The 22,381-nt window shown below is 35.8% G+C and overlaps 1 long non-coding RNA gene across 2 annotated transcripts in view; it reads left to right on the top strand.

The window, feature by feature from the left end:
- The first annotated feature begins 664 nt into the window (after positions 1-664).
- LOC309792447 overlaps positions 665-22,381 on the top strand; it is a 144,911-nt gene continuing 123,194 nt past the window's right edge. For both annotated transcript variants that reach the window (XR_014291717.1, XR_014291718.1), the window contains exons 1-2: positions 665-838; positions 4,323-4,394. This is a non-coding gene — a long non-coding RNA (uncharacterized lncRNA). The remainder of the gene's footprint in view (positions 839-4,322; positions 4,395-22,381) is intronic.

Here is a 22,381-nt window from a genome sequence, read left to right as displayed (position 1 = left end):
GTGTGCAGTATGATGAGGATTAAATAACACTCGCAGGATCTTTTCATCAAAGAATTCTAAGGGTATTTTTACAGTGAGAAAGCCTCATATATCAAGCACAGGCTCATCAGGTATTAACACAAGACTGGAGTCATGGCTCAGGCAACAGTCTTTCCACTGGTCTCCTGCCCCTCTTTCTTCACCTGTAAAACAAGTCATTGCACTTCACTGACCTTACTTCCACCTGACTAACTTCCAGAAAGTCATGTGGCAGCTCTGTTCCCTAGGGTTTAATCTGTAAAATCAGAGAACTGAACTCAGTGAAGCTCTAACATTCTGTGACCTTACCTGGATATTGAGACAAATAGAAATTTCAATATATTCCACAAATTAATAAAAATATGTGCATATACATGATAAGGGCATGCATTAACTAAAAATGCAAGTAATTCTTGACTTCTTTTTTAATCACAAATATCAGTGTCCATGAGTTGACAGCTTGCTTATGAAAAAGTCCCTTACATGTTCCTTTTTATGGTTTGCTAATTTTCCATTCTGTATTCCAAGGCAGACCAATAATTGCAATGAAATCAGGTTAAACATTGATCTTCCACCCTGACATTGCATTAACTTTTCTAATAAACATCTTCACTGTGTCAGCCAGCACTGTGTTTACATATTGAGTCCAGCAACCAATTGTCTTGCTTCTTTTAGATGCTTTTGAATTCTGGAAGGAGTCTTCTCTGAAAGACTAGAATTATGCATCTGCCATGCCTTTCAATTTTGTATTTCGGATTAACTGCTCCTTTTCCTCCATGTTCTGAAGGTCTTCTAAGAAATTTCCTTCCCAGTTCATCTGGTAAGTGCCTGCTCTGGCTGTTACTCTTTAGTGAATTCATGTCTTTTTTCCTATGTTTCTTGTGCCACCCTTGTTATCTGGAATCAGGATTCTGAGCTCTGACCTCCTTCCTTGTCCTGCTGCCCAGGAGAATCGAAGGCAGACCCTCAGACCTCTAATATTCTAGATTTTTGAAGATCCAGCTTTGGCTGGGATGAGGCCAGGATTGGGGTGGAAATAAGCACTGAGTTTTTTTTTTTTTTTATTTATAGCCTTCTGAAAATTAATTAACTATTTCTGTTCAGATTCAGGGGCTGAGCAAAAGTATTAACCAGTAGATGTGCCTAAAGGTCCCTGATCAAACACTCTATTTTTAATGTTGTGAAGAATACATGCTTAGGGAATACTTTTCCTAGCAAATTGAGCCAATGCTGCTTGCTTCACTAGAACTACAGGCAAAAGATGATTACCAGAGAGGCTGGGGAGAAATTGCCCCATGATGTGAAGCAAAGCCTTCATTCATGAATGATTTCTTGTCTCTGAATGTGGAAAAACTAGATCATAAAGTGTGGGGCTGGGATTCTAAAGGATATTTAATACCTCATTCCTGGAGATATGGTCTAAAATTTAAAGACTGTAATCACTGGTCAGATGAGAAAAGATGCTCCAAGATTCCCCTTATTTTAATATGTATTTATTAATTTATTTATTTGGCTGCACCATGTCCTGGTTGCAACATGCAGAATCTTTGTTGCCGTGTGCAGGATCTTTTAGTTGCAGCATGAGGGATTCCTTAGTTGCAGCATGAGGGCTCTTAGTTGCAGCATGCAATGTCTAGTTCCCTGACCAGGGATCGAACCCAGGCCCCCTGCATTGGAGTACATAGTCTGAACCACTGGACCACAAGGGAAGTCCCTTCTCTTATTTTAACAAGAGTATCTAAGAATATCTGCCAATATCATGGATCTCTGGGAAAACATCCTATCCAGACCCACAGAATCAGATCAACCACCCACAAATCAGAATAGCTATAATGAAAAATTCATTAGACTAACTCGCACCACTTGCCAAGAGGGTATTTACACCAGGCACTGTACTAAGTGCTTAACATATCTCATGTGTGATCCTAATAAAGCTCTATCAGGTACACATGGATATTCCTATTTTATGGACAGGAAAGAAAGTCTCCGATGGACTAAGTAACTTCTCCAAAGTCACACATCTACCACAATTACCAGGATTAAGCCCAAATCTGCACGACTCCAAAAGTTCCTAGCCATTCTATGCTCCTGCAGAATAGCCACGCCAGTGGAGAGCAGGGCAGAATAGGGGTGCAGACACAATGGGAGTCTTATCATAGCATCCCATATAGGCAAAGGTTCCTTATTCCAAGTGAGCTTTGCTCCTGCCCTCATAGCACCTTGCATAGACTTATGTCAATACTTGCAACTCATGGTATTGTGGTTTATAGTTTGGGGGCTGGAGAGAGAGAAAAATGAAAGAATGGATTTCTAAATTTTGGTTCTCTTATTTTATTAGCTTGCCTTGAACAAGTTACTGAATCTCTCTCATCCTAATATTTTAACTACAAATGGGAATAAAACTACTCCTCAGTGTGTGCTTATAAAAAGATAATAAAATCAAAGGACTTTAGACTAATCCCTTTGCACATATAGGCACTTCTTTAATGGCCCCCTTCTTACATTTCAATCTTGCCCAATGTCCCATGACCTCTTCAGAGCAGGGACCATAGAGTATCCACATGCATGTCTCCAGATAAAATGCTTAGCACATATTTGGTGCTCAGTGACTTAAAATGATTGGTATATATTGAGAATTAGTTTGTTTGCAACTCTAAGGGCTGTTGTAAAACTTTAGGTTTTAGTGTATATATTTATTGATTTTTTTTAAATGCATTCTTCACATTCTCCCTTATATATTATGGTCAGTCTCTTGGGCTCTCTAGAAGAGAGCATTTTCCAGCTTTCTTCGAGTGTCAAGTCAAGAGAATTAGAACACCCCATAAAAATAACACAGGCATCTCTGACAAAGAACCTGCTTCTGCCAATAGGTTGATTTTGCATTTAACAACTAATTTCACATATCAGTTTATACTAAATCATTTATTCATCCATTCATTCACTAAACACCCATCCATTGATGTCTATATTATCCTAGTGATAAAAATGTAAACAGGACTAATCTCTGCCCTGGAAATGTTTATAGTTTAGTGATATGAAACACATATGAACAAGTCATTTAAAATTGAGTAAGGTCATTTCCACAACATATATGAAAAAAGGATTATGAGAGAAAAGGGCATATGGTAACACCTTCAGACTTTGTTTCACTTCTGTTACTGAAAGTTACTTTTTCATCCCAGAATTACATTTCTATTCTTCCCCCTGCCTCCATATTTTTCAGTAAACTTTTGATAATTCTCTTTTTAAAATAACTTATATGTAAGGATTTTTTTTCTTCTTTTTGTGCTTTTTCTCTTTAAATAACATAGAAAATTTGGCTTTTATCAAGTATCACTAAACTCTTCTATTTCTTTGCACATTAGGTATGCAACTGCACTGTGAAGAGATGCTTTCCAAAATTTTATCTCCTTTACTTTCAAATACCTAAAATGAAAAAATCTGTATCCTGTATGAGGATATTTTATTTAACTAGGATACATATATTAGCCAGGTATTTATCTTAAATTCCCTTTGCCATTGTCAGCCTAATATGTTTACTTCTATACTGGACTTTGTTTACCAAGTTCACACCCTGGTCAACTATTTCCATCACATATATATTTATATATCAACTGCTGCATAGAAACCTACCCCAAAACTTAGGGTCTTAACATTCTCTCACCATTCTGTGAGTAGACTGGACTCAGTTGGATGGTTTATCCACATGACATCAACTAGGGCTATAGTCATATGGGGGCTTGAATGCGCTACAATATCCAAGGTTGCTCCCTCACATGACTGGCAGCTGTTGCTAGCTGTTGGCTGAGAACTGCTGGCAAGTAGGTCTCTTAAGTTTTCCTCCATGTGACCTCTCCATGTTTCTGGCTTCTGAAAGGGAGTAGCCTAAGTGTGAACTTTTCAAGGGTAGAGAAGCAGAAACTGATGATCTCTTAATGCCTCCTTTTCTGCACTCTGTTGATCAAAAGCCATCCCAGATTCAAGGGGTGGAGAAATAAATGCTCCTCTTAACATGATATGCGGTTCATGGAGAGGAGGGAGTGGTTGGTCATTTTAAGATTGACTAGTATATCTATATACTAGTTAGTTTCTAGTATTTTCTTCAAAAATGATTCCCTTCTCCATTTTCCTTCTGTACATTTTCCTTCTATATGTGAGAATTTAAAATCAGTTATCTCTTTCTCTGTACTAACCTAAACATATAGTTGATTGTGTTTGTTTTATGTCTTTGATGAATATATTATGTTTTACATTTAGAATTCTAAGCTCTAACTCCCTCTTTATCTTCTGCTCTGTAATTAAAGAGAAGCCTTCAGACCTGAAATATACCAAAGGCTGCAATGGGCGGTATGGTAGGTGGATGGTGAGAATTTCTTGTAAGTATTACTTTTCTTTTTCAGTTCATATATTTTAAATTCTTAAAAAAAGATATAAAATGCTTTATTACATTTCTATTATAGTCTCAATTGTAAAAATAAATATCCAAACTCTAACAAATTTGGCTAAGTAAAATATTACATAACATTAATGCACAGGGGGTGGGGAGAAGGAGTACATTCTGGACTTCCCTTCTCTTTAAATTTTTTGAAAGGGAACACTGCCTGAAAGTCTGGGTGACCAAAGCATGGACTTCATTGGAGTAAACCAGTAAGCAAGATGTATAAAAAATGCTATCAAGATAATCAGATAAACTTATTAAAGAGGAAAAAAGATATTTTGTATCTCATTTGCATAGAGAAACATCTTAAATAAGCCCTCTGAAGCCTGAGAACCCCTAGGTGAGGAGAATATGCATTATTCCAGATCAGAACTAAAGAGTCAAGCAAGGAAGATGACCTCATGTGGCTTTCCTGTCTAGAGATATGTAAAAACAAATGTTACAACTATGAATTTGACATTAATCATGGGGAAATTTAACAAATAAAAATTACACATTACTGATGGATCTCTTTGTAAAACTTGTTGGATTTCCATGCCATTTTTTCATTCACTGATCATACAGTAAGGATACTGGGTCATTAATTATAGACATACACAACAAGCAGTGTTTCTACTGTGTAAGCTCTTACATGCTTTTTTTTCTTTTTTTTTCTAATGGGTAAGTTATACCTAGATATTATTTAAATTGCAAATCTGTGTTAGTGTATTGAAGCAACATTATGTCTGTTACCAGTATGGTAGTTATAATTAGAATTTTGTTACAAGTGGACAAGAAGGAAATATACATTATCATTATATTTAGACATGCAACCTATACAATAAGAAAGACAGTGATCATGGTAACTACATACTGCTTAGCATTGATTTCTTATTTGCTGCAAGGAGGGAAATCCAGAGGGGACTTAGAGATGGAACCTGGGAGATAAGAAGCCCACACAGTAAAAGATGAGAGCTTGAGATGAGGAGACTAGTCATTCAGCATTTGCTTTTACTAGACTACTTTAGAAAAGGCATGATACTACTGGTGGGAACAAATATAGCATAGTAATTTAGGGCACTGGTTCTGGAGACTACCAAATCACTTATTAACTCTCAATGCCTCTTTGAATGTCTATAAGATGGAGATAAAAATTTGGACCTCAAATTTTACATGATGTAAGGTGTATGAACAAAAATTGCCAAGACATTTACTATTTTAAAATAAGAACTGTAGAATCACAAATATTTCTGTGTAACATATCAACTTTAAAGAGAGAAAATCTTGAAAGAAGCCAGAGGAGAGGAAAAAAAAGAAACCTTCCTTACAAAGGAACAAGAGTAAGAATATATAGCAAATTTCTTCAGAAACCATGCAGGCAAGAGAGTGGGGTATTTTTTTTTTTAATTTAAAATGTTGAAAGAAAAAAATCACTAACCTAAAATTCTACATCCAGTAAACTTATTTTCCAAAAGTGAAGTAACATCTTTCCCAAATAAACAAAAATTGAGGTAATTCCTCTCCAGCAGAAGAATAGTGCTTACCTCATATTGTATGGGAACCAGAGGGAGTTGACATGTATTGGAAGATGTGCTAGAAGACTATTTTAGGAGAAGAGAGTGACATAGGCAAGAATCTCAACTCTACATAAAGAAAGGATAAAAGAGAAGAAATAATGAAGGTAAAATAATTATTTTCTCAATTGAGCTACAAAAAACTTTATTAAAGTAATAATAGCAATAATGTTTTGGGTAATTATAGCCTGTAAATAAATAAAAACAGCAATATCACAAGGAATGGGAGGGAGGAATTGTGAATACTCTGAAAGTTACTTGTACTATACTTGAAGCAGTATAGTGTTATTTGAAAGTGGAATTAGATTGGTTAAAAACCAATATACAAATATGCTAATAGAGGAGAGAAAATGGAACCATATATAATGTTCAATTAAAACAAGAAAAAGGCAGAAAAAGAGAGGAAAAAAAGAATGAATGTAACAAATAGAAAATAATTATAATCATGGCAAATATTTATCCAACTATATCAGTATTACTTTAAATGTGAATGGTCTAATAACACCAATTAAAAGACAGATTTTTAGAATATATAAAAAATAACCTATTTACCATCACATCAAAAAGAATAAAATACATAGGAATAAGGCTACCTAAGGAGGCAAAAGACCTATACTCAGAAAACTATAAGGCACTGATAAAAGAAATAAAGGATGACACAAATGGAGAGATATACCATGTTCTTGGATTGGACTATACTTGGACTATACTACCCAAAGCAATCTACAGATTCAATGCAATCCCTATCAAATTACCAATGGCATTTTTCACAGAATTAGAACAAAAATGTTTTAAAATTTATGGAAACACAAAAGACCACAAATGGCCAAAGCAATCTTGAGAAAGAAAAGCAGCTGGAGGATTCAGGCTCCCTGACTTCAGACTATACTACAAAGCTACAGGCATCAAAACAGTATGGTACTAGCACAAAAAAACCCAGAAATATAGATCAGGGGAACAGGATAGAAAGCCCAGAGATAAACCCATGAACTATGGTCACCTAATATATGATAAAGGAGGCAAGATTATACAACTAAGAAAAGACAGTCTCTTCAATAAGTGATGCTGGGAAAACTGTACAGCTACATGTAAATGAATGAAATTAGAACATTCCCTGACACCATACACAAAAATAAACTCAAAATGGATTAAAGACCTAAATGTAAGACCAGATACTGTAAAAGTCTTAGAGGAAAACATAGGCAGAATACCCTTTGACATAAATCACAGCAAGATCTATATCCAGTAAACTTATTTTCCAAAAAAAAGTAAAAACAAAAATAAACAAATGAAACCTAATTAAACTCAAAAGTTTTTGCACAGCAAAGGAGACCATAAACAAAACAAAAATACAGCCCTTGGAATGGGAGAAAATATCTGCAAATGAAGCAGCCAACCAGGGATTAATCTCCAAAATATACAAAGAGCTCATGCAGCTCGATAAAAAAAAAAAAACCAATCCAAAAATGGACAAGAGATCTAAATAGACATTTCTCCAAAGACATACAGATGGCCAAAAAGCATATAATTAGTGATGTTGAGCATCTTTTCATCAGAGAAATGCAAATCAAAACTACAATGAGGTATCACCTCACACAGGTCCAAATGGCTATTATCAAAAAATCTACAAACAATAAATGTGGGAGAGGGTGTGGAGAAAAAGGAACCCTTTTGCACTGTTGGTAGGAATGTAAATTGATACAGCCACTATGGAGAACAGTATGGAGGTTCCTTAAAAAACTAAAAATAGAGCTAACATTTGATCCAGCAATCCCACTCTTGGGCATATATCCAGAGAAAACCATACTTTGAAAAGATACATGCACCCCAATGTTCATTGCAGCACTATTTACAATAGCCAGGACATGGAAGCAACATAAATGTCCACCAACAGAGGAATGGATAAAGAAGATGCAGTACATATATACAATGGAATATTACACAGCAATAAAAAGGAATGAAATAATGCCATATGCAGCAACATGGATGGACATAGAGATTCTCATACTAAGTGAAGTAACTCAGAGAAAGACAAATATGATATTCTTATATGTGGAATCTAAAAAAAAAAAAAAGAAGGGTACAAATGAACTTATCCACAAAGCAGAAATAGAGTTAGAGATGTAGAAAACAAACTTATGTTTACCAGGGGATAAGGGGAGGGAGGGATAAATTGGGAGATTGGGATTGACATATACACACTACTATATATAAAATAGATAACTAATAAGGATCAACTACATAGCACAGGGAAGTCTACTCAAATCTCTGTAATGACCTATATGGGAAAAGAATCTAAAGAAAGAGTTGATACATGTATATGTATAACTGATTCACTTTGCTGTACAGAAGAAACTAACACAACATTGTAAATCAACTATACTCCAGTTAAAAAAAAAAAAAAAAAACACCTGTATGTCTTTACAAGAAACACACTTTAAATATAAACACTCATGTAAATTAAAAGTAAAGGAATGAAGAATGATACATCACCTTAACACTACTAAAGAGAAAGCTGGAGTATCTGTTTTAATTTCAGACAAAGCAAATCTCAGATCAAGAAAAGTTATCAAGGATAAAGAGAGACACTACATACCAATAAAAGCATCTCCAAGAAGATATAACAATTTTTGCTGTGTATGCACCTAACAACAGAACATCAAACTATGAAGGAAAACTAATAGAACTGAAAGTAGAAATACACAAATCCACTATTGTATTTGGAGACTTCATCACCTCTCAGTAATTGATAAGATACCACAGGCAGAGAAACCAATAAGAGCACTGTTGATCTAAGCAACACTATCAGTAAATTTGATCTAACTGACATTCATAGAAAACTCTACCCAGTAAGAGCAGAATACACATTTTTGTCAAGCTCACATGGATCAGTAAGATAGACCACATTCTAGGCCGTGAAATGCACCTTATTAAAGTTAAAGGCATAAGACTCATACAAAGTATGTTCTCAGATGACAATAGAATTATAAATCAATAACAAAAAATTCTCAAACATTGGAGATTAAATATATTTCTAAATAGCACATGGATCAGAAAGTCTCTAGAGGAATTAAAAAACATTTTGAACTAAATGAAAATAAAAAATACAACTTATCAAAATTTATGGGATTCAGTGAAAGTAATGTTTAGAGGGAAATTTATAACATCAAATGCATATATCAGAAAAGAAGAATGATATAAAATCAATAATATAAATTTTCACATTAGAAAACTAGAGAAAGAAGAGGAATTTAACCTAAGACAAGCATAAGAAAAGAAACCATAAAAATAAAAACAGAAACTATTGAAATATTAAAGAAAAACATTAGATAAAACCAATCAACCCCAAATCTGAAAAGGTTAATAGAATTGATAAAACTCTAGCCAGGCTAACAAAGAAAAAAGGAGAAAAGATGCAAATTATCACTACTAGAAATGAAAGAGAAATCACTAGTGATCTCATGGACAATAAAAGGATAACATGAATATTATGAACAATTCTATGCCCATAAATTTAATAACTTAATGAAATGAACTAATTCCTTGACAACACAAACTACCAAAACCTACACAAGAAAAAGCAAATAATATAAATATTTATATTAAATAAATTGAATAGTTAATAATATTTCAAAAAAGATAACACCGGTCCTAGAGTGTTTCACTGGTGAGCTCTAATAAACATTTAAGAAAGAAATGATTCCAATTCTCCACAATCTTTTCAAGAAAAAAGGAGAGCAAACATTTCCTAAATCATTCTATGAGACCAACATTACCCTAATACCAAAACCAGATAAACACATTATAAGAAAGGAAAACCACAGAATGATATCTCTCATGAACATAGATGCAAAAATCCTCAACAAAATTCTAGAAAATTGAATCCAACAATGTATAAAAAACTAAGTACTATGACCAAATGGGATTTATTTTGGGTATGCAAGCCTTGTTCAACACTCAAAAATCAGCCAGTACAATCCACTGTATCAACAGGCTTAAGAAAATTCATATGATTATCTTAATTGTTGCAGAAAAAGCATTTGACAAAATCTAACATCCATTCATGATTAAAAAAAAAAAAACCCTCAGCAAACTGGAAATAGAGAGGAACTTTCTCAGTTTGATAAGGAACATTTATAGAAAAACTAGTATCATACTTAAAGGTGAAAAACTGGATGCCTTCCCACTGAGATCAGGAACAAGACAAAGCTGTCCTTTCTCACTACTCCTATTCAACATCGTAGTGGAAGTTGCAGCTGGTGCAATAAGATAAGAAAGTGAAATAAAGATCTATAGATTGAAAAGTATGTAATAAAATTGTATTTGTTAATAGATAGCATTATTGTCTATGTAGAAAGTCTCAAAGAATCTACAAAAAAATTCCTGGATTAATGAGTATAGAAAGGTTACAGGATACAAGGTCAATATACGAAAGTTAATTGCTTTTTTATATTCTAAAAATTAACATTTAAAATTATATATATATGAAAGAAAGTATTAATTACCAGTATCAGGAAAAAATAGATGGATTTCTTTTACAGATTTTATTATAAAAGATAGAAACCTTGCAATAAACAACTTTGTTCTATATTTATTCAACAAATTGAAATTGAAACTAAAATCTTCCAATAATAACAAAGAAATGTAAGAACCAGACAAATTTATAACGATTTCTTTCAATTATTTTAAGAAAAATAACAACTATCCATACAGACTAGTCCAGAGAAATAATCAAAAAAAAAAAAAAAAGAAAGAAAGAAAGAAAGAAACAGTTCACAAGTCACTTTTTAAGGCTGATGAAATCTTGATACCAAATAATTAGTTCATTTTTAAGAATGAAAATTTACAAACTAATATCTTACATGAACAATGCAAAACCTGAAAAAAAATGAGCAAATCAAATTCAAATGTATATTAAAATTATATTACAACAGTTATATTTATTCCAAAAAGCAAGGTTGTTTTAGGATTCTAAAATTAAAATAATTAACTGCATTAACAGAATAAAGAAGAAAACTCATATGATGATCTCAATAGCAGCAAAAGAGGCATGTGAAATAATTAAACACCAAAATTAAAATACCTCAGAAAACTATAATTAGAAGAAAACTTACTTACGTGATACAGAGTATTTATAAAATTGTATCTACAGCAAACCTTGTATTAATGCTATATAGTATTAAAAGTTTTCCCCCTGAGACTAGGATGAGATAACATGTACACTATCACCCCTTATATTCTCCTCATGTTGTAGGTCCCTACTAGTATAATAAAGGCAAAAACAAAACAAGAGAAAAAAGGAAGGGAGGGAGGAAAGAAGGAAAGGAGGGAAGAGGAGAGGGAGGAAGAGAAGAAGGAAAGAAGGGAAATGCTCATGAATGGAAAATGAAGAAATAAAACTCATTCACAGTTTACATGATAGAACATTTAGAAAATCTAAAATGATATATAGCTAAATTATTAAATAAGAGACTTTAGCAATGCCTTTGCACAGAAGAACAATATAAAAAAAGCAAAAGGATTTATATGTATTGTACCACCAATTAGAAAATGAAACTAAAAATTGACATTTTAAATAGTATCAAAAACTCAAACAACAAAGAAATAGGACAAAATATGTAAAATTTCTCAACACATAAATCAATAAAATATTGTGAAAAGTATTAAAATGATCTAGAAAACTGAGAGGTTATGTCAAGTTTTTGGATTAGAAGACAGTATTTATAGGTTTCAATTTTCTTCAAATTGATTTCCCTATTTTATGCAGATCCTGTACAAATTCCAACAGATACTTTGTTTTTTTTAAAAAAAGGACAATCGGTTTCAATGTTAATGGAAATGTAAAGAGCCACAAATAGCCAAATTTGGAAGAACAAAGTTCGAAGGCTTACACTGCTACCTTAATTGAAGGAATATGATATTGACATTTAGACAATGAAAGCAAGGGAGCAAAAAAAATCCAGAAACAGATTTTCACCTACACCAACACTTGACTAGGGCAAAGATGACACAGCGCTGTGGAGAAAGGATGGCTCTTCAATAAACAATTCTGGGTTACCTGCATGTTCAGAAGAAAAAATGATTCTTGCACAATTCACACCACCCACGAAAACCACTTTTAGTTGGATTATAGATATAAATTTATGAGAGAAAATATAGCTTCTGGAAGATAAGAAAATAGCTTTATAATTTATTAGAAGCCAAATATTTCTTTGACAGAACACAAAATGTAGTATTAGAAAATTATTTATAAATTGTATTACATTAGAATTTTTTGAATTACATAAAATTATTTTAAAAATTACATAAAAATTAAAAAGCTAAGCTCATTAAAGACACCATTCAAAGGCAAGTAAATAAGGGGGAGAAAATATTTGCAATACATACAACGGATAAAGGATTATGTCAAGAATATTTTTTAAAACCTCACAAATTAATAAGAAAAAGACAACACAGTAAAAAAAAATAGGCAAGACTTGAAGAATCTTCTCATTAAATAAGTTATTGAAATGTCTGTTAATCACATGAGAAGGTGTTCTTCCTAATTAGTCATCAGTAAAATATAATTTAAAGCCACAATGTATTGATGATGTTCTGTTTATCGATGTGGATGGTGATTACAAATGGTGTGTTCATTTTTTGAAAATTCATCAAACTGTACATTTATGATTTGTGCACTTTTATATGTATATCATATTTCAATAGAAATGTTTATTTCTACAAGGGATAAGTGGATGTGGTAATAAGGGGAATTTGTCTGGTAGAAGGCAAAAGAAAAAAAGCTGAATGGTACTTAACCTCATATTTTCCACACTGTTCCCTTTTCTCATCCTTCCTCTTTTCTTTTTAACACACAGTCTATATTGGCAATGCTTCAGTAGAAGTGTCAGCTATGGCAATTAAGATCAGGATTAAAGAAGCAGAATGGAGTTTACTTCCACCTCTCCACCCATTTCCTCACATTTTAATTCTATGTTCCCTTCTGCATAATTAATACTAGAGCAGAAGGAGCTGGAGGATTACAAGTGGGAGCTTAAAGTGGAAGGACCAAACTTTTCTTTTATTCTATCCAAACCTCATCAATTATTCTTGCTCCTAGATGAACATTGGGATAGATAAGAAGCAGGATTTTGGTTTGGGGAATCACAGGCTGTTACAGGATCCACTGACTAGAAGGGGAAGAGTTAGAAAATACCTGGTAGTGGCAGTAAGGAAATGAAACACCTGTGGACACATCTGTGTTGTACATAATGGAAACAGGATAGCCCAACAGTGAAGATCATGGGCACCGGAGACAAACAGACTGGTGTGTGAATTCTGCCTCACACATTTACTATCTGATTTTGGACAAGTTACTTATTCTCCCTAAGCCTCAGTTTTCTCATCTGTAGTTTGTATAAAATACCAATGCCTATTTCATAAGATTGTTGTGCTGGTCAAATAAAAATTATTCACAGAAAATGCTTAATGGTGCCTGTTGCAGAGCAGGCACTCAGTACATGTTAACAAGGATGATGATGATATTGGTGTGTTAGAAACCTCCATCAGCAGTCTTCCATTTTATGACCTTTTTAAGTTAGCTTAGCTCTAACGCCAGCAATGTCTTCTTGGTTAAATATAACTCAGTCTCCTCTAATAGAGGTCTCTTCAGCAGAAGTATACATTCATGAGGTTCATAAGGTATGACCTGTTCTAGGTATCCAGTAATAAGACAGTTCCACTGATGGTAACTAATATTTCACCATTTAACATGTCAAAGTCTTTATCAGAAGCCTGCCCTGATTCCTTGCTTCATTGGTATGCTGTAGTACTTCTTCTAAACGTTAATTTCTTAGGCAACTAGTATTGAGCACCTATTATCTACCAGGTACTCTATTAAGCCTTGATAATTCAGAGTTAAAAGATAAATTTGGTGTTCTCTGGTAAGACAGATAAGCTAAGCCATGAATGCAATATTGGATGATAATGTCTTATGACAGACAAAAGTACACAGGAAGGATATCCAAAATCAACTAGCTGAATTGGGCAGAAGAATATTAAAGAAGGATGCCTGGAAAATGTGATGGCCAAGATGAGTTTTAACAGATGAACAGGAATTAGCCAAACTAGAACAAGGAGAGAGATCTTTCTAGGGAGCTTGTGTGGAGGCAAAGTGGTATGAGAGAACAGTCTGCATCTAGGAAACGCAAGTATTTCAACAAAGCCACCTACTTGCATTTTAAATAATGGATGCTTAAATTTTTTCAAATTTAATATTTTACATCCAAAGTATGACATGTCCATTTGCAGAGTTAAAACTGCATATGCTCTTATTGACCTATCATCAATAAAAGAGAGAATTGATAGCACATACATGATTTATCAGACCAACTAAATTCCATTGTGAACAGGAAGTGGAATGTTTTTAAACCTTACTTTTGCATTTTGCCTGGTAACCACACTCCTAATCAGTTGAGATATCCTGGGAGGCTAGGTGAGGAATATTTAGATTGCACTTTAGGAAATGCAGCAATTAGCTCTTAGGCCCACTCTGTCAAAGTGGTATCATATTAAACTTTTAATTCTGTCCCCCACAAAAATGATACCGTTGGGATGGAGAGTTAAGGAGCAGACCTAGGGCCAAGTTATTTCTGTCATTATTTTGTTCTGTGACACATGCATTTTCAGAAAGAACAGAAATTTCATCCTGGGAAACTGAGTGATTTTAGGTACAAAAACCATAGACTACAGCCTGTTTTATCCTATGCATTCAAGGATTATGTGAAACCCACCCAGAAAATAATAAACTTTATTCCATTCAAACACCATTCAGCCTGAGTAATTGTTACCTGTTTTGCAAATCTAAGCACCTGAATCCTAAGTGTAATTTTTAGTGTGAGTTTATGCAATTTAAAAACTCTCCTTATACATACCTACTTTTTAAACCCTTTTTTTAATCAGGATTTTTTTTTCTTAAATCCTCAAAATTACATGAGAATGAATAATTCCACAACACAAAATACAAATTATAAAAACTACATACAGGCCTTCCCTGGTAGCAAAATGGTTGAGAGTCTGCCTGCCAATGCAGGGGACACAGCTTTGAGCCCTGGTCTGGGAAGATCCCACATGCCGCGGAGCAACTAGGCCCATGAGACACAATAACTGAGCCTGTGCTTCTGGAGCTTATGCTCTGCAACAAGAGAGGCCACGACAGTGAGAGGCCCATGCACTGCGATGAAGAGTGCCCCCCACTTGCCACAACTAGAGAAAGCCCTCACACAGAAACAAAGACCCAACAAAGCCAAAAATAAATAAATTAATAAATTAATTAATTAAAAATAAAACTACATACAACTTATTAGGAGTGATAGATTTTCAAAAATTATTTGGCTGTATTTTCAAGAACTAGGAATAGTATGCAGAGTGATTCTGCATTAACTTCCAGGCTGTCCACATTAGGGAACTGTATTCTAAACCAGTTTTGTCTGAATGTTTACATTCTGAGTCTATATGTGTGTACCATGCCAATCTATACTGAACGTTGCCTAATTTCAGTCTCTCTGACAGAAAGATCTCAAACTTCAGATTTCACCAACAGTATTTCTATAGTTCTATGCCTGGTCCATGTCATCCTGAAATGTAAGGTATACTTTATTTCAATATGCTCTGCAAAATGCCAACCATAACTGCTTATTTCCTGGGGAATGACATCTTTTGTGCATTTTCTAATCTGTTCTATGGCGTTGAGTACGTGTTCACATAAGCACCTGGAGTTTTGGCAGAGAGACGGTACCAGATTGGCAATATAACACCTGAAAATAGCTGTCAAAAATTTTGGACTCCATGATGCTTCGTCTGTAACACTATCAAAGATACACTTTCACTACCATCTCTTCCTACTCCAAACTCTGCCATGTAATAGTTCCAAAGTTTAATGTCTAAACTTTCATGCCTGCTGAGCAGAATTCACTACAACTGTATAAACTCTGTATTTACTAATCAAAGATAAAACAGTTAAAATACCATATCTCAAAAGAAAATTACATAAACCAATAACGTGTAATTTGCAAAGTTGCCCAAATTAGAAGAAATAAAATAGGTAGTTATAAATCAAAGATGTCATTTTGTATAGTTCAGCTAATTTGAGAAATATGAATGTCCGTGAATAAGGATGCTGATTTTTTTATTCCATTAGCAAAATTTGTGACTTATATTATCCTTGCCCTAATCTACATTTGGACTGTCAAAACATCCTTCTGATCTGATCACACACCCTAGGACAGATGGAGACAATGATATTTTTATGAGTTTGTAGACAGAGAAAGGAAGGTGTTTGTTTATTTTGTTTTAAAGTGGAAAGGAGGCCTTTTAACACTGCAAATCCCTTCAGCCTAGTGAGGATAATTTGCATTGTTTACTTTTATTGGCCTCATCAATAGACCCAACTGTATTTCTGTTTAGCCCCTTTATTTTTCTTACTCACTTTCACCTTCCTTATCCGGTCCTTACTGATTTCATTTCAGTTTTTAACAATTACCTTATCTCTGTGATTAAAAACTAAAAAATTTCTGAGTGACAACTGTATAGTGTTAAAATCAATTGTTAAAAAGATGTACAATTAACATTTGTATCTCCAGTCAGACAATTTTAAGTATGCACGATGATAGCTGTTATCTACATAACCAAATCGTAAGATTCATCACTTTAAGGCCCTCTGCAAAATGCAAATGTATTAATAGTTATATGTTATCTATCTTTCTATGATTCTGTTTTTGGGGGATACATACTTCATACTGCTTAAATCCTGCATGTGTGGACATAAACCAGAATAAAAGGAGGGAATGCATATAAATTTAGATAGCTGATCCTTCAGTCTAGAGCAAAAGGCCACCTTCATGTCTTTTCAGGAAGGGAGCAAGAGCTAGTCCATGAAAACATCTCTGTAGCCATCCTCCCACCCTGAGCATGAAATACTAAGGTAGGTTCAGGGAATGATCAGAACATGTCATTATTTTGCTTTCAAATCACAAATTTTGCCACTTTATAGCCACAGAGGCAATCAGTACAGCTGAGCATAACTTCAGGAAGGCTGGCATAAAGCATTTAAAAAATCACTTTCTAGTCTGTATTAAATTCTATGAGAACACTTATGAAGAAACAGGAAGTAACTTTCCATCCTTCCTCAAGAACTGGCTCATGAGAAAAGGTAAAATATACAACTTGGGGTGTTCTAAAAATCTTTATACTCTGACCAAACAAACAATAAATAAATCACCTTCCTGGTAATATAATTTTCACTTTAGGGTTTCTTTAACCCTTAAGAGTCTCTTATTAACAGCACACTTTCTTCAGTTTTCTTTTATCTTAATTTTTCCATGATTAGTCTGTTTATTATCTTAATTTTCTATGACTAGTCTGCTTATTCTAACTCCAAGTTTATAGAACAAACCAACAAAAATCTTGGAATAAATCTCTGAAGCAAGGCCCTCTTTACACTAGGGACCAAGTCTCTCTGACTAATTTTGGGATTACTGATGGCCGTACACCCACTTCTCTATCCAACTCCAGCTCTTGGTCTTTCCAGTCCTACACACAGGAATATGCACACCCTGGCCTGCTTGTTCAAGCTCCATTCACACCTATGGCAACAGTTACTCAAGGGCCAAGGGGTGTGGTGCACACTGGACCAGGTCTTGAAGAAAGGGGTCTCATGGGACGTGGAAGATGGCTTGGGAAACTTGAGCATGAAAGTCCAGGGTCCTATGTAGTGAAATGTGATCAAGAAAGCAGTGCTCACAGCAAAGGAAACCATAAACAAAATGAAAAAACAACCTATGGAATGGGAGAAAATATTTGCAAACAATGCAATGGACAAGGGCTTAATTTCCAAAATATATAAACAGCTCATGCAACTGAACAACAACAAACAAAAAACCTAATTGAAAACTGGGCAGAAGGCCTAAGTAGACATTTCTCCAAAGAAGACATACAGATGGCCAACAGGCACATGAAAAGATGCTCAACATCGCTAATTATTAGAGAAATGCTAATCAAAACTACAATGAGATACCACCTCACACAGGTGAGAATGGCAATCATTAAAAAGTCTACAAATAACAAGTGCTGGAGAGGGTGTGGAGAAAAGGGAACCCTCCTACACTCTTGGTGGGAAGGTGAGTTGGTGCAGCCACTGTGTAAAACATTATGGAAGTTCCTCAGAAAATTAAAAATAGAATTACCATATCATCCCACTCCTGGGCATATATCCATACAAAACTATAATTCAAAAAGATACATGCACACCTATGTTCATGGCAGCACTATTCACAATGGCCAACACATGGAAACAACCTAAATGTCCATCAATAGAGGAATGGATAAAGAAGATGTGGTACATATACAATGGACTATTACTCAGCCATAAAAATGAACAAAATAATGTCATTTGCAGCAACATGGATGGACCTAGAGATTATCATACTAAGTGAAGTAAGTCAGAAAGAGAAAGACAGATACCATATGATATCACTTATATGTGGAATCTAAGCTATGACACAGAATAATTTCTTTGAATGAGGGGTTATTTGGACATACAAAGAAATACTAAGGGCTCATGTTCATAAAGGGACATTTACGTGAGGACACAGCAAAAAGGTGGCCATTGGAAAGACAAAGAAAGAGGACTGAGAAGAAGAAAACGTGCTGGCATCTTGAGCTTGGATTTCCAGCTCCCAGAACTGACCTCTCAATTCCCTCTTTTGAGCCTGAATGGATTTCTTCCTAGGGTTTTTTCCCTTGAAAGCAGACTTCACCTACAGATACACCAGAAATACATCTACACATGGAACAACTCCTACAGAACACCTGCTGAACACTGGCAGAAGACCTCAGAACTCCCAAAAAGCAAGAAACTCCCCATGTACCTGGGTAGGGCAAAAGAAAAAAGAATAAACAAAGACAAAAGAATAAGGATGGGACCTGCACCAGTGGGAGGGAGCCATGAAAGAGGAAAGGTTTCCACACACTAGGAAGCCCTTTCACGGGCAGAGACTGTGGGTGGCGGATGGGGGAAGCTTTGGAGCCGCGGAGGAGAGCGCAGCAACGGAGTGAAGAGGGCAAAGTGGAGAGATTCCCGCACAGAGGATCGGTGCTGACCAGCACTCACCAGCCCGAGGCTTGTCTGCTCACTCGTTGGGGCGGGCGGGGCTGGGAGCTGAGTCTTGGGCTTCGGTCGGATCGCAGGGAGAGGACTGGGGTTGGCGGCGTGAACACAGACTGCAGGGGGTTAGTGCACCACGGCTAGTTGGGAGGGAGTCCGGGGAAAAGTCTGGACCAGCCGAAGAGGCAAGAGACTTTTTCTTCCCTCTTTATTTCTTAGTGCGCGAGGAGAGGGGATTAAGAGCACTGCTTAAAGGAGCTCCAGAGACGGGCGCGAGCAGCGGCTATCAGCACAGACCACAGAGAAGGGCGTGAGACGCTAAGGCTGCTGTAGCCACCATGAAGCCTGTGTGCAAGCACAGGTCACTATCCACACCTCCCCTTCCGGGAAGCCTGTGCAGCCTGCCACTGCCAGGGTCCCGGGATCCAGGGACATCTTCCCAGGTAGAGCGCACGGCGCACCTCATGCTGGTGCAACGTCACACTGGCCTCTGCCTCCGCAGGCTTGCCCCGCATCTGTACCCCTCCCTCGCCCTGGCCTGAGTGAACCAGAGCCCCTGAAGCAGCTACTCCTTTAACCCCATCATGTCTGAGCTAAGAACAGATGCCCTCAGGTGACCTACACCCAGAGGCAGGACCAAATCCAAAGCTGAGCCCCGGGAGCTGTGCAAACAAAGAAGAGAAAGGGAAATCTCTCCCAGCAGCCTCAGAAGCAGTGGATTAAAGCTCCACAATCAACTTGATGTACCCTGCATCTGTGAAACACTTGAATAGACAACAAATCATCCCAAGTTGAGGACGTGGACTTTGAGAGCAAGATTTATTATTTTCTCCCCTTTTCCTCTTTTTGTGAGTGTGTATGTGTATGCTTCTGTGTGAGATTTTGTCTGTATAGATTTGCTTTCACCATTTGTCTTAGGGTTCTATCCGTCAATTTTGTTTTTTTTATTTTTTCTTAATAATTATTTTTTATTTTAATAACTTTATTTTATCCTTTCTTCCTTCCTTCCTTCCTTCCTTTCTTTCTTTCTTTTCTTTTCTTTCTTTCTTCTTCTCACTTTTATTCTGAACCGTGTGGATGAAAGCCTCTTGGTGCTGCAGCCAGGAGTCAGTGCTCTGTCTCTGAGTTGGGAGAGCCAACTTCAGGACACTGGTCCACAAGAGACCTCCCAGCTCCACATAAAATCAAGTGGAAAAATCCCCCAGAGATCTCCACCTCAACAACAGCACCCAGCTGCACTCAATGAGCAGCAAGCTACATTGCTGGACACCCTATGCCAAACAACTAGCAAGACAGGAACACAACACCACCCATTAGTAGAGAGGCTGCCTAAAATCATAATAAGGCCACAGACAACCCAAAACACACCACCAGACGTGGATCTGCCCACCAGAAAGACAAGATCCAGCCTCATCCACCAGAACACAGGCACTAGTCCCCTCCACCAGGAAGCCTACACAACCCACTGAACCAATTTTAGCCACTGGGGACAGACACCCAAAACAATGGGAACTATGAACCTGCAGCCTGCAAACAGGAGACCCCAAACACAGTAAGATAAGCAAAATGAGAAGACAGGAAAACATACAGCAGATGAAGGAGCAGGATAAAAACCCACCAGACCTAACAAATGAAGAGGAAATAGGCAGTCTACCTGAAAAAGAATTCAGAATAATGATAGTAAAAATGATCCAAAATCTTGGAAATAGAATAGAGAAAATGCAAGAAACATTTAACAAGGACCTAGAAGAAGTAAGATGAAACAAGCAATGATGAACAACACAATAAATGAAATTAAAAATACTCTAGATGGGATCAATAGCAAAATAACTGAGGCAGAAGAACGGATAAGAGACCTGGAAGATAAAATAGTGGAAATAACTACTGCAGAGCAGAAGAAAGAAAAAAGAATGAAAAGAACTAAGGAAACTCTCAGAGACCTCTGGGACAACATTAAATGCACCAATATTCGAATTATAGGGGTCCCAGAAGAAGAAGAGAAAACGAAAGGGACTGAGAAAATATTTGAAGACATTATAGTTGAAAACTTCCCTAAAATGGGAAAGGAAACATTTAATCAACTCCAAGAATCACAGAAAGCCCCATACAGGATAAATCCAAGGAGAAACACGCAAAGACACATATTAAACAAACTATCAAAAATTAAATACAAAGAAAACATATTAAAAGCAGCAAGGGAAAAATAACAAATAACACACAAGGGAATCCCCATAAGGTTAACAGCTGAACTTTCAGCAGAAACTCTGCAAGCCAGAAGGGAGTGCCAGGACATATTTAAAGTGATGAAGAAGAAAAACCTACAACAAAGATTATGCTACCCAGCAAAGATCTCATTCATATTTGATGGAGAAATTAAAACCTTTACAAAAAAGCAAAAGTTGAGAGAGTTCGGCATCACCAAACCATCTTTACAACAAATGCTAAAGGAACTTCTCTAGGCAGGAAACACAACAGAAGGAAAAGACCTACAATAACAAACACAAACAATTAAGAAAATGGGAATAGGAACATACATATCAATAATTACCTTAAATGTAAATGGATTAAATGCTCTCACCAAAAGACACAAATTGGCTGAATGAATACAAAAACAAGACCCATATATATGCTGGCTACAAGAGACCCACTTCAGATCTAGAGACACATACACACTGAAAGTAAGGGGATGGAAAAAGATATTCCATGCAAATGGAAACCAAAAGAAAGCTGGAGTAGCAATTCTCATATCAGACACAAAAGACTTTAAAATAAAGACTATTAGAAGAGACAAAGAACGACACTACATAATGATCAAGGGATCGATCCAAGAAGAAGATATAACAATTGTAAATATTTATGCACCCAACATAGGAGCACCTCAATACATAAGGCAAATACTAACAGCCATAAAAGGGGAAATCGACAGTAACACATTCATAGTAGGGGACTTTAACACCCCACTTTCACCAATGGACAGATCATCCAAAATGAAAATAAATAAGGAAACACAAGCTTTAAATGATACATTAAACAAGATGGACTTAATTGATATTTATAGGACATTCCATCCAAAAACAACACAATACACATTTTTCTCAAGTGCTCATGGATCATTCTCCAGGATAGATCACAACTTGGGTTACAAATCAAGCCTTGGTAAAGTTAAGAAAATTGAAATTGTATTAAGTATCTTTTCCGACCACAACGCTATGAGACTAGATATTAATTACA

The sequence above is a fragment of the Mesoplodon mirus genome (assembly GCF_964341445.2).
Source record: "Mesoplodon mirus genome assembly, chromosome: 2".
NCBI classification, from domain to species: Eukaryota; Metazoa; Chordata; class Mammalia; order Artiodactyla; family Ziphiidae; genus Mesoplodon; species Mesoplodon mirus.
This window is presented reverse-complemented; position numbering and strand designations above follow the sequence as displayed.